Here is a 13,237-nt window from a genome sequence, read left to right as displayed (position 1 = left end):
GGCAGGAGGTTTAGGGGGGATGTGAGGAAAAACTTTTTTACCCAGAGGGCGGTGATGGTCTGGAACACGCTGTCTGGGAGGGTGGTGGAGGCGGGTTGCTTCACAGCCTTTAAAAAGTACCTGGATGAGCACTTGGCATGTCATAACATTCAAGGCTATGGGCCAAGTGCTGGCAAATGGGATTAGGTCAGTAGGTCAGGTGTTTCTCGTGTCGATGGGCCGAAGGGCCTCTTTTGCCCTGTGTGATTCTGTGATCCCAACTTTGGGAAACTGATTTTTGGCTTCCTGCCAAATTGCGTTTTCCCCCTCCCCCCACCCCTCCCCCCGACTGCCAAGCTTCCCGTGGCTGGCGGGACTGGAAGTTTCTGCCCATGATCACTTCACTGTCATACCCTCAGACAATGAGATAATGAGTGAACCTGTAATTTAACAACCCTCAATACCCCATCCCAACAAAAATTTGCAATCCCAGTGATGAATGGATCAGACTTTGAGACAGTAATCATGTTATGGAGCAAACATTCCAGAGGCCTGGACTGATAATCCAGAGAATGATAGCTCGTGAATTTGAATTTGGTTTGAGTTTAAAACAAAGCGAGAAATAATTAGCTGGTATCAATGAAAGTGGCCGTGGAACTGGTTCATCTTTCTCTTAACTGCCCTCTCAAGGGAGCGACTCGGTTGCATCAAATCAGGGTAACAGAGGATGGGCAATAAATTTAGTGACACACACATCCTGAGAATGAGGATATTTTTAAATTAAGTTTGGCGCTAAAGGCATCCACTGAGTGTGTCACCGAAATCTATAGAGGGAGGGGTGTGTGAGGTCGGGGAGTGAAGTCAAGGAGGGAAACCCTGGGGCCTGTTTCGTTCCATGCGTTTTCTGGGGAAACTGTTGTCACTTCATCCATGCCTCATGACACGACTTTGCCACCTTGTGCTCCTGGCTGGCTTCCCATATTCGACTTTCTGTAAACTCAGGGCTGGGTTTTATGCCCCTGCCATTTCCCCCCCCCCCCCCCCGCCCCCACACACCCCTCACCCTCTGCACCATCGTGTGTGTTTTCAACATGGGGACATGTAAAATATGACTGGTAGTTAGCCCACCACCTTCTCGCTCACCCCCTACCCAGTTCCCCAAAATATGGTAGACAGGTCGGGTGGGAGTGTGGGGAGCAAAATCAGCAACCCACCGCCCATTTTGAAACAAATCAGTAATGGGCGATTGAACTCATTAAGGTTGCAGTTGACCCGAATATTATGCTGCCTGCGCCACAATGTGGCTGGCGTGGGTAGGCAGGTGAAACTGGGGAAGTCTGCTTTTTTACCATTGAGTGTGAAAAAACAGGAAGGGCGTGGGGTTGCATCTTTTGGGGGCGGATGCCCTGTGCGCATCAGGAGCACCCATTCCCCCCCCCACCCAAGATGATTTCCCCCTTTGTGCCTTCCTGCCTGACCTCCAAAACTTTGCTCCACACCCTCTCATCCCCCTCCTCCCCACTTCCTAGGATGCCCCATTGCCCGATCCCTTCCCATCCCAAAAGTCCAGGACTTACCTCAGCCCAGGCTCCATTACTCTTCTTCCTTGGCCTGCTTGCAGTTCCAGCAGTGCCCACCACTGAATTCTGGCACTGTTGGGACTGCCAGAGCCGCCAGTCAATCAGATAAGTTGGCAGCTCTTGAGGGTGGGTCCCCTTCCTACTGAGGGGCAAAAGTCTCACTCTCTGCTCAATAAAGCCTCCAGCAGCAAGTTACCACTATAGAGGGTGGCCTTTTTTTAATTTGGTTGGTTTGGAACTGACTTTTGTAACGGAGGGGAGGGGGGAACTGCATCAGTAATACACTCTTTCCCCCCAGCATAAAATTTTGCCCCTGAGGTCATCGAAAACTCTACTGCCCGCGTCTTAACTTGCAGCAAGTTATCACCCTATCACCCCTGTACTTGCTGACCCCAGATTGGCTCCTGGTCAAACAATGACTTGGTTTTAAGATTCTCAACCTTGTCTTCAAATCCCTTCATGGCCTTGCCCCCCACCCCCCCAACCTCTGTAATCTCCTCCAAACCCACAACTCTCCAAATGAATGCAGTTCCCGAATTCTGGCCTCATGTGCGTTCCAAATTATAGTCGCTCCACCATCGGTGGCCGTGCCTTCAGTTGCCTCAACCCCACGCTCTGAAGTATCTTCCCTACATCTCTCCACCTCCCTACCTCGCTTTCCGCCTTTCAGACACTCCTTACAACAGGTCTTTGACCAAGCTTTTGGTCATCTGACCTAATATCTCCTTATGTGGTTCGGTGTCATGCCCCTGTGAAGCACTTTGGCACGTTTCATTACGTTAAAAATTGTCCTACAAATGTACGTAGTTGTTGTGGTATCAGGCAATGGCGTCAGGGAAAGAAATATGGCCTCCTTACCCAGTCTGGCCTATATGTGACTCCTGCCCATCCCCTGTGGGTGGCCCTTACCTTTAATTCTGTCGTGGCCTGGTAAGCCACTCAGCTAAAATCAAAACCACTACAAAGAATAACTATCACGACATGGAACATCAAGGCTTCAAGAATAAGGTGGGCAGCCTTCTCAGGGACAAGTTGGACCAAGTGATGATCTTCGGCCTCGCCATTGACACGTGAATCCTGAGGATGAAACAAAAACGTTCCCCCCCTCGGAGGGCCTACCTTCCCTGTTGGTTACTATAGCAACACACTAATATCAAGGTGGCCAACGCTTTTCATTGTTCCTCCCACTTAGTTGCTCTCGTCATTTTGCCTCGTGTCTCTTGCTGGCACGACTCCATTCACACTGGCACCTTTACTTCACAGGAGAGGTCATGTTTCCCTGGTGAGTGGGTATCAGGCAGCTATTTGACTCTGGGAGGAAGCACAGTCTAGTGTTACGACCGGGGTTGGAGGAGTGCACGAATTATCAAGCCCCACTACTCCACAGGCCATACCATTAATTTAAATGTTTAATTTTCTCACCAAAATGGCCAATTGTGTACTTATACCTCTCGTACCCAGAGGAAAAGAGACTCTGACCAGGTTTCTTTCAAAAACTCAGAATGATTATTTTTAACCAAACTTCTTTTAACAAATGGCAAGCACTGGTTAGCACATAGTTGTAATCAGGAAGTATAACTATGTATCTCTTGCTAAGGAATTCCCCAAGCGTGTACACAGACATACACACACACACACACACACACACACACACGAACAAAGGACGAACAGATAATGTCTCTCTGTAGAGTTGGGCTTTGGAGGATGGGCATTGTAAAATGAAGGATAAAGTCCGCAGGGTCTCAATACTGTCGACCTGGAGTTCCCTCGTGTGCAGACTGGTTCCAGTAGATGCCCGGAAGTTCTCACCAACTAGTCCAGCTTTGCAGGTCCAAATGCAGGCTGGTTACACTCAAGTGAGGGTTCCCTGGCTACAGGTTGATAGCCACACACAACTTTAAGCAAGGTAGAGAGAGGGGGAGCCTGCCTTTCTCAGCTTGTTTGCCTACAAGACAGCCTCCCAAATACGCAGGTTCACAACTTCATTTTTTCCTCTCTCTCCCCCATGTGATTTCCAGCAACTTGTCAACCTTCCTTTTCAGTTTCTTTGTTTTCCACCGATTAAAATGGTTGCAGTTTAAAAACAGACAAATCTTCCTCAAGTACCTTAAAGGTCAGGTGATTTCTTGGAAGAGGCCTGGTTGCTGATAGTTCCAAGGTGAATTTATGACCTTTTTTAAAAAAAAACCCAGATTAACATCCAAATGTCCAGATCATGCCATGTCCTTCCATCTTGTAAAAATAAAATTCAGCCTTGAGCGATGTGGTTCTAACACTAGCTCGATCCTGTCCTTATCCGACCTCCGTAACGCACACACTTCACAGCGGGAGTGACTGAGACAGTGATCAGGAGTGGGAAACCTACCTGATTTTATTTTTTTAAACCCTGCCTTGTGTCTGATGGCAAAACAAAGATCAAACCCGTCACCTTGAGGGGGCAGCTTGGGATGGGACCTGGTCTGTGTGGCTCAGTTTGAAATTGGGCAGTGCAGTCCCTGGTTGACTGGTCACTCGTGCCCGTGGCAAATGTTTTCATGCCTGTAGCTTTCGAAAGATAAAAACGACCCTGACGTAATGCTTGCCCCCATCAGCTCCATCACCGAGAGCAATTTTAACCTAACTCGCTGGCTGATAAACTGACGGGATCGGGTGCAGGGCTGGTTCTGTATTCCCTCCCTGACTTTACTCCCCAGTGAAGTCAAAGCCAGTCTGACCACCTTCTTAAGGCATCTGTATTCCTCCAGTTCCAATGCCCACTTACTTCGCCATTAGTGGCTGCGCCTTCAGCTACTGAGGCCCTAAATTCTGGAATCTCCTCCCTAAACCTCTCCGCCTCTTCATCTCTCTTCCCTTCTTTAAAGTGCTCCTTAAAGCCCACCTCAATGACTTTCGGCCACCTGTCTTCACATCTCCTCCCCCGGCTCGGTGTCAGTACTTAACTGATAACGCTTCTGCGGCGGTGCTTGGCGATGCTTTAAAATGCACATTATCGCTGTTTCACCCGTGACATCTTCTCATCTTCCATCACGCTCTACGAACTTTCTAAGTCGCCATGAATTGCGATGTCATCACACTCCTAATATGGCCTGGAGAGCTCGATCAAAACGAGCCGAAGATTGAAAGTTATGCTCTTCATATTAGTTTGTGAAGCACAGCTTGAGGTGTATGCTGCACCGGAAACCCTGTTTAAACAAAGAGCTCTCAGATGGGACATCAGAGATATCTCCTTAAATCCCAGGAACACTGCCCGGTTGCCAATATGGCTTAAACAAAAACCGAAAATGCTGGAAAACCTCAGCAGGTCTTCTGAAGAAGAATCCCAATGGGGCTCAATATGTTATCTCTGATTCTCTCTCCACAGGTGCTGCTGGACTCGCATTTTCTGTTCTCATTTCAGATTTCCAGCATCAGCAGTACTTTGCTTTTCTTCCAATAAGGCTTGTTCAACCAAGCATACAGGAAACACACTGCCCTTTCAATGAAGCACTTGCCTTTATATCAGCCCCTTCAAGATCCTTGAAGGTTTGCACCGGGTCTCCAAGCAGTCGTGGCAGAGCAGGGTCTCACAGAGGAGCAGTGGGTTTTTTTTTGAGAATAAATGTTAACCAGGAGAATTGGGGAAAAGCTCGCCTGTCTCCTCTTCAAAATAGTGTCGTGGGGTCTATCACGTCCACCTCACAGGGACAGAAGCTGTCTCGATTTAGATGCTTTGAAGTCCGGCTGCGTCTCAAGATGCTGCACTCTTCCTGTGAGGCAGATGCGGATGGCTACACATTGACTTCCTTTTAGGGCTGCTCGTTTCTGCACTGAGCGTTACTCAGCCGAGTGCTTAAAGGCGACCATGGCCCGAGATTCTCTTCAAAGGATCTTGTTTAGACCCTTGGTCAGACCACACAAGCAGCACTGTGTACAGGCCCTGCCTCCAGACCATAAAAAAAGGATACTAGAGAGGCACTGAAGAGGGTGCATAAAAGGCCCACTAGAATCATGCAGGGGCTGAGAGCTCGCAGCAATCCGGAAAGATTGAACAGCTGGGATGGTTTTCTCTCAAAAAGAGGGTAGGCAGGTTGAGGCCTTCTAAATTACGAGGAGGTGTTGATTTGATAAATGTGAAGAAGATGTTTTCACTTGTGGTGACACCAAAACCAGGAGCCATAAATATAAGAGAGTCACTAATAAATCCATCTGGGAATTCAGCAGAAACTCCTTTAGCGGTCAGAGTGTGGGACTTGCCACCACAGGGAGTAGTTGAGGTAAATAGGGCACATGCATTTAAGGGGAAGCTGGATAAATGCATGAAGCAGAAAGGGATAGAGGGATATGTGGGGTGAAGAAGAGTGTGAGGAGGCTCATGTGGAGTTTATACACTGCCCTGGGACAGTTAGGCTGAATGGCCTGTTTCTATGCTCCACTTTCAATGTAGAATGTGTAGAAGTGAAACTTGTGTGGATTTGAGTGTCTTTATTTTTACTTTTTTTCTCAATCTTTTGCAGCTGGTCACTGTTTTTAGTCAGTGTTGGTGCCCATTAATGGTGTTCTGCCCCTCCCCCATCCCCCCTTCCTCTCCCCATCATGCATATTTGCATGGAGGATAGGGTTGACTGGTAACTGGCATCTGAAGAGTACTTTTGAGGTTAAAAGAAAGCACAAACTTGCATTTCTTTAGTGCCTGTCACAATTTAAGGAGGTTTCAAAGTGCTTTACAGCCAATGAATTACTTTTGAAGTGTAGTCACTGGGATAATGCAAGTAACACAGCAGCCAATTTGCACACAGAAAGCTCCCACAAACAGCAATTTTATAATGACCAGACATTCTGTTTTAAGTCATGTTGGTTGAGAGATAAAGATTGGCCAGGACACCAGTGAAGATTCTCCTAACAGTGGCTTTGAGACCTATTCACACCCATTCAAGGTGGCAGATGGGGCCTTGATTCAGTGTGTCACCTGAAAGACAGCATCTCTAACAGTTCAGCAATCCCTCAGTACTTACCCTCTGACAGTGCAACAATCCCTCAGTACTGACCCTCTGACAGTGCAGCACTCCCTTAGTACTGACTCTCTGACAGTGCAGCCATCCCTCAGTACTGCCCCCTCTGACAGTGCCACACTCCCTCAGTATTAAGCCTCTGACAGTGCAGCAATCCCTCAGTACTGACCCTCTGACAGTGCACGATTCTCTCAGTCCTGCTCTTCTGACAGTGCAGCACTCCCTCAGTACTGACTCTCTGACAGTGCAGCAATCCCTCAGTACTGCCCCTCTGACAGTTCCACACTCCCTCAGTACTAAGCCTCTGAGAGTGCAGCAATCCCTCAGTACTGACCCTCTGACAGTGCACGATTCTCTCAGTCCTGCTCTTCTGATAGTGCAGCACTCTCTAAGTACTGCCTCTCCAAAAGTACTGTATTTCATCAGTATTGCTCCTCTGACAGTGCAAAACTCCCTCAGTACTTTCTTTCTGACATTGCAATGCTCCCTAAGTACTGCCCATCTGAATGTGCAGCACTCCCTTGATACTGCTGTCCAATAGTGCAGCATTCCCTCTGTACTGCCTTTCCAACCTTGCAACACTCCCCCATTCTGCCCCACCATCAGTGCAACACTTCCTCAGTCTTGTCTCTCTGACAGTGCAATAATCCCTCAGCACTTCCCTCTGACAGTGTAGCATTCCCTCGGTATTGTCCTTCCCACAGTGTAACAATCCTTCAGTAATGCTCCTCTGACAGTTCAGCAGTCCTTTAGTACTGCCCATATTAATCTGCAGCACTCCCTCAGTACTGACCTTCCAACAGTGCAGCAACCCCTGAGTACTGCCCTCTGATATTGCAGCATTCCCTATGTGCTGCCTCTTCAAGAGTGCAGAATTTCCTCAGCACTGCTCCTCTGACAATGCAGCACTCCCTCAGTACTGATCCTCCAACAGTGCAGCAACCCCTAAATACTGCTGTCTGATATTGCAGCATTCCCTATGTACTGCCCCTTTGAAAGTGCAGCATCCCTCAGTGCTGTCCCCCTGACAGTGCAGCACTCCCTCCGTTCTGACCCTCTGACAGTGCAGCACTCCCTCCGTACTGACCCTCTGACAGTGCAGCACCCCCTCAGTACTGCATTGGGAGAGTCAGCTGAGATAATTGGCCCAATGGAGTGGGACTTGAGCCCATCACCTTCTGACTCTGAGGTTGAAGTTCCTCCAGTGCCTTGATGCAGACAGGCAAGTGGGTGTGAGCATGTGCTCACAATCCAAGTGTCTGATAAGCATTATTCCTCATCCATCACAAATCAAATGAAAAATAAATGCATGATTGATAATCCACTCCAGAACTCAAAAACCTGACTGGACCATATTCCTTCTTTCCAGCAAGAGTTTGAGTAATTATCACTGTTGTAGGTAATGCAGCAGCTCACTTATGCATAGCAAGCTCCCACAAACATCAATGTGATGATGACCAGATAATTTGGTTTTAGGTGTTCATTAAGGTATAACGTTTAGCCAGGAGACTGGAGGAACCATCGCCCCCTCCCCCCACCCCGATTTTCTTCTGAATTGGGCACCATGATTCTACATGTCCACCTGAAATGACAGGCATGTCCTTGGTTTAGCACCTTATCCAAGAGGCAACACCCCAACTGTGCTGGTCTCCCTCAGTGCTGCTCTGGGAATGTCAGCCTAGATTTGTGGCCTCATGTTTGGAGGGGGAGCTTGAACACACCACTTTCTGACCAAGAGGTAAAAGTGCTTCCAACTGAGCCACAGTCAGCACTGACTTAGTTCTAGTGCAAGGTCAGGATCAGATGTGATGCATCCACTGGAAAAATAGCTGCTGAAGAATGGATACATGGGCCAATGGGTGGCTTGTGCCTTTGCAGCTCCATCGTAGCAAGAACTTAACAGCTCCATGATTGAAAAGGAAGGGAGCTATTGCAGGAAATATTCAGGAAAATGAAATTATAGCTCCGATTTTCACCCACCCAGCAGGAGCAGGTTGGATTCGAGTCAGAAGCCAGTTTTATTGATTTTATGCTTCATTGTCTTCATTGGAATGTAAAATCAGTCAGGACGTAATATGGGCATCTGACCTGAATTGACCCCATTCTTGGGATGTGGGCACATATGATGAGACCCATTAGGAATGGCCCATCTCTAATTGTCTCTCTTGAGAAAGTGGTGGTGAGCTGCCTTCTTGAACCTCTGCAGTCCATGTGGTATGGATACACCCACAGTGCTGTTAGGGAGGGAGTTCCAGGATTTTGAGCCAGTGACAATGAAGGAACGGTAATCTAGTTCCCAATCAGGATGGTCTGGGGCTTGGAGGGGAAATTGCAGGTGGTGGTGTTCCCGTGCATCTGCTGCCCTTGTCCTTCTAGGCGGCTGAGCTCACGGGCTTGGGAAGTGCTTTCTAAGGAGCCTTGGCAAGTTGCAGCATTTGATTTCTGTACTGATCTGATAGTCTCCATGGGCCACAACTCTGCCACTGCCTGTACACGTTGCCTTGTGGATGCCCTTATCATAATGAGTGACTCTGCCCTTGCACCGCACCCCACTTCTCTCTGCACTACCATAACCAGCAGGTGGAATGACCAACTTTCTGTTCTCCATCAAATGCCTTTCTGAACTGGTCACTAGATGGTGCTAAGAGACCAGCCCTTTCCTGCAGGAGAAGCCTCTTATTTATTACCTTCTACTTCTGGCTGATTCAACAGCTCTCCAAGATTAAGATCTCAGCACATTGGGAAAGTCCTGGAGGCTTCAGATACAAAACCAATGGCACAGATGTGAGTGCCTTTTGGATCAGCACCCCATTCCTCTCCACCTAATCCATTTCAAGCCCAATACTCTATAACCACCTTTCCTTATTTTCACGATCTGTTGTGCATTTTTGGCAATGGCTTTCTTCCCTCCTGTGTCCTATTGCAGTATTATCTTTGCCACAGTCTCCACTGACAGTTTTCAGTTCCACCGTCTCCACTAAAGCCGAGAAACCAAAACAACCCAGCCTCGTGCTGCCATTAGCCCTGCTCTTGTATCTCTGAAGCAGCATCATACGGACTTGAAACATCAACTCTGTTTTTCACTCTCTCCACAGGCGCTGTCAGACCTGCTGAGTTTTTCCAGCATTTTCTGTTTTTTTTTACAGATTTCCAGCATCCGCAGTATTCTGCTTTTAGCCCTGCTCTGCCATTGTGTGCTGATACAACAGTTTAACTCACTGTTTAAACAAAAGCAAGGACCCCAATCGGATAATGTCACAATTCTGCTACATGGGGAGGTTGGGGGTGGTAGGGGGTTGGGGGGGAGGGGTTTGGCGGTGATGTGGGGATTAGGGTTGCCAGTTATAAATGTATTCCTGGAGGTTTCATCACATGGCTTTCCCCCCATGTTGCACCATATTCAGCCATGAAAACCATCCCCATGACATATACTGCTTTCCTACACCGATTGGAAAGCAAAAAAGACTCATCACCCAATTGAATGATGCTTGACTGGCAACCAAACAGCCTTTGTGAAGAGAGAAGCAGAGTTAACATTTCGAGTCTGTATGACTCTTCTTCAGATGCTGTCAGACCTGCTGAGTTTTTCCAGCATTTTCTGTTTTTGTTTCAGATTTCCAGCATCCGCAGTATTTTGCTTTTGTCTCAATTTTAGTTTGATCCATCCATTGGGGCGCTGATGGGGATCAGGCTGGTTTTCCATCTTGCTCCGGTTTTAGTCTCATCACTGAAGTCAGGAATGGAAGAGGTACAAAACCCATAGGACTCCCATCCCAATCGGTTAGGTTAAAATGACTCCCAACTGGCGCTGGCTTGCCAAGGAACCCATGACATCAGAAGTCACCGGCCTTGCTGACAGCCTTCGTTGGCTGCTGATTGCCAGGAGCAACTTGGAACCAGTGGCCCCGCTTTCCCCTTCTCTCAATCTGGACGTTGGTTGGTACAAACTGCTGTGGGGAACACAGAGTCAGAGAGGAACTGGCTCAATTTATCACTGTCATTTCATGGTTATTTCATCAGCACCAGCCCCACCAATGTTTTCATGCTCCTAACAGGCAGAATAAGTTCACACTTGTCAATGAGATGCATGCTTTATTGATAAAATAACCCACGGAAATTGCCCACGGAGCTCTTCAAGCGAAACCTCTGGAACATGCCGAAATGACCCTGCGTTGGAGGCAGCAGGTCTCGCTTTAGTCTATAACTGACATTAAGGTGAATAAAGGCCCTTTGCAACATTAGCCAATTTCCTGTTATTAATGTGCACACAGTCACTTGGTTGAAAGCCTAAGGTGACCCCACTCCCTCTCCCACTCCCACCGCCAATTGCACAGCACACAGAGAGAGGCTAATAGCTGCGGAGGATAGCAGAGAGCGACAAAGATGCAGAATACTTTTGGAGAAGCGTTCACTTGAGATAGGGGGAAAGAGACATAGCACACAGAGAAGCTAAATTAGTAACAAGGGGAAATTAGACTTTTAGCCAAATTGGTTAATTTTCATGAACATTTTTATTTAATGAAGCTGAAGCAAAAGTGGGGGAGAAAGGCGCGCATACATTTTACCAGGGATGCATGCTGAGAGAGAAAAACACCTGCAAAATAAGTTTGCAACCTTTACACCATTTCAAATTTATTTTGAGACAGCCTTTAATGTGGGTGGCTGTGGAGGCTGCTCAGGTCATGTGCTTATTAGGAGTCTTAAATAGCTGTACTGAACCCTCCCTGACTACATCTGCATCGGCCTGTTCTAAATTGTATTTTTTTAAATTCATTCTTGTGATGTGGGTGTTGCTGCTAAGGCCAGGATTTATTGCCCATCGATTATTGCTCTTGAGGAGGTGGCTGTGATCCTCCTTCTTCAGCCACTGCAGTCCATGCAGTGTAGGTATAGCCACAGTTTTTCTGTACCTGTGGCGCTGGCTACAACCAAACGGCATGCGGGCCGTTGTGAGTCAACCACATTGCTGTGGATCTGGAGTCACATGTAGGCCAGACGCCTCAGGACAGCAGATTTCCTTCCCTAAAGGGGTCATTAAAGGGCAGCGTGTACCATCTACAAGATGCACCGCAGGAATTCACCAAGATTCCTTAGACAGAACCTTTGAAACTCACAAGCACTACCACCCAGAAAGACGAGGGCAGCAGATAGATGGGAACACCACCACCCGGAAGCTCCCCTCCAACTGACTCACCATCTCGACTTGGAAATATATCAACCGTTCCTTCGCTGTCGCTGGGTCAAAATCCTGGAGCTCCCTCACTAACAGCACTTTGGATGTACCTACACCACATGGACTGCAACGGTTCAAGAAGGCGGCTCACACTACCTCCTCGATGGGCAACAAATGCTGGCCCAGCCAGCGAAGCCCACATCCTGTGAATGAACCAGATGGGGCTTTTAACACAATCCAGTCATTTCAAGGTCACCACTATCACTGAGAAAAGCTTTTCATTCCTGGTCTCTCCACTGAATTTAAATTTCAACAGATGGGACTCCAATTCCTTTTACATGCCCCGCCGGGCATATTTTGGGTGGAAGTGGGGTAGGAGGCACATAAAACAGGTCAGGTGCCCACCCCATCACCTTCCTGCCCATCTCCTGAGCACATCCCCCATAATAGGGTAAGTAGATGGGTGCCGAAATTGGCAGCCCGCTTGCCATAGTTATAATGCGCTCTTGGCACTGTCAGGACAGCTGGAACTGTCGGGTAATCTGATTGGCCAGCAGCTCCTGAGGGAGGGATCCTCCTTCCAGGTGAGGGCTGGAAGTCCCATTGTCGGCCTATTTCATGCACCTGCAAAGTGTTACGGCTGCAGGGCAGACTGGTGTGGAACGAGTTGGCTCCACGCCGACTTTGCTTTCCGGGGGTAGGTGAGGGGAACATAATAGGCCCATTTCTCCAGTACATTAGTTCAGACCTCTGGATTACTAATCCAGTAGCAATACCACTATGCTACCATCCCCTGTCCCTGGCTGAATAACCCAGGTTTATATCTTTTATTTTAACTAAAGCCCCTTATTAAAATCCGATGTGAAAATAGTTTTAATATTTTCAGTGGCCACCAGGAGGCTCAAAGAATAGAGAAGAAATTAAATAGAAAGATACACCTGGAAGAGAGAGCAACAGGAACACGCGGGGAGAAATCAGTATAAAGCAAGTAATGTTTGATCGTACTGCCCATTATACAGACCCTCCAATTTTCCTATTCTCGATTAGTGAGAGCTAGTAGTGCCGGTTTTATCAGCAAAGGTTAACATGAACCCCCAGGTAGCCATGGAGACAGAGAGACTTTTAATTCATTTTACAAGATGTGGGTGGCGCTAGCTAGGCCAGCGGTTATTGCCCATCCCTAGTTGCCCTTGAGAAGGAGGTGGTGAGCTGCCTTCTTGAAGCGCTGCAGTCCATGTGTTGTAGGTACACCCACAGTGCTGTTAGGGAGGGAGTTCCAGGATTTTAACCCAGCAACAGTGAAGGAACGGTGATATTTCCACGTCAGGATGGTGAGTGGCTTGGAGGAGATCTTGCAGGTGCTGGTGTTCCCATCTATCTGCTGCCCTTGTCCTTCTAGATGGTAGCGGTTGTGGGTTTGGAAGGTGCTGTCCCAAGGAACCTTGGTGAATTCCTGCAGTGTAGGTTGTAGATGGTATTGGTTGTTGGTGGTGGACAGAGCGGATGTTTGTGGATGG

This window comes from Carcharodon carcharias, chromosome 19 (genome assembly GCF_017639515.1).
Source record: "Carcharodon carcharias isolate sCarCar2 chromosome 19, sCarCar2.pri, whole genome shotgun sequence".
NCBI lineage: Eukaryota > Metazoa > Chordata > Chondrichthyes > Lamniformes > Lamnidae > Carcharodon > Carcharodon carcharias.
Note: the sequence above shows the minus strand (reverse complement) of the source record.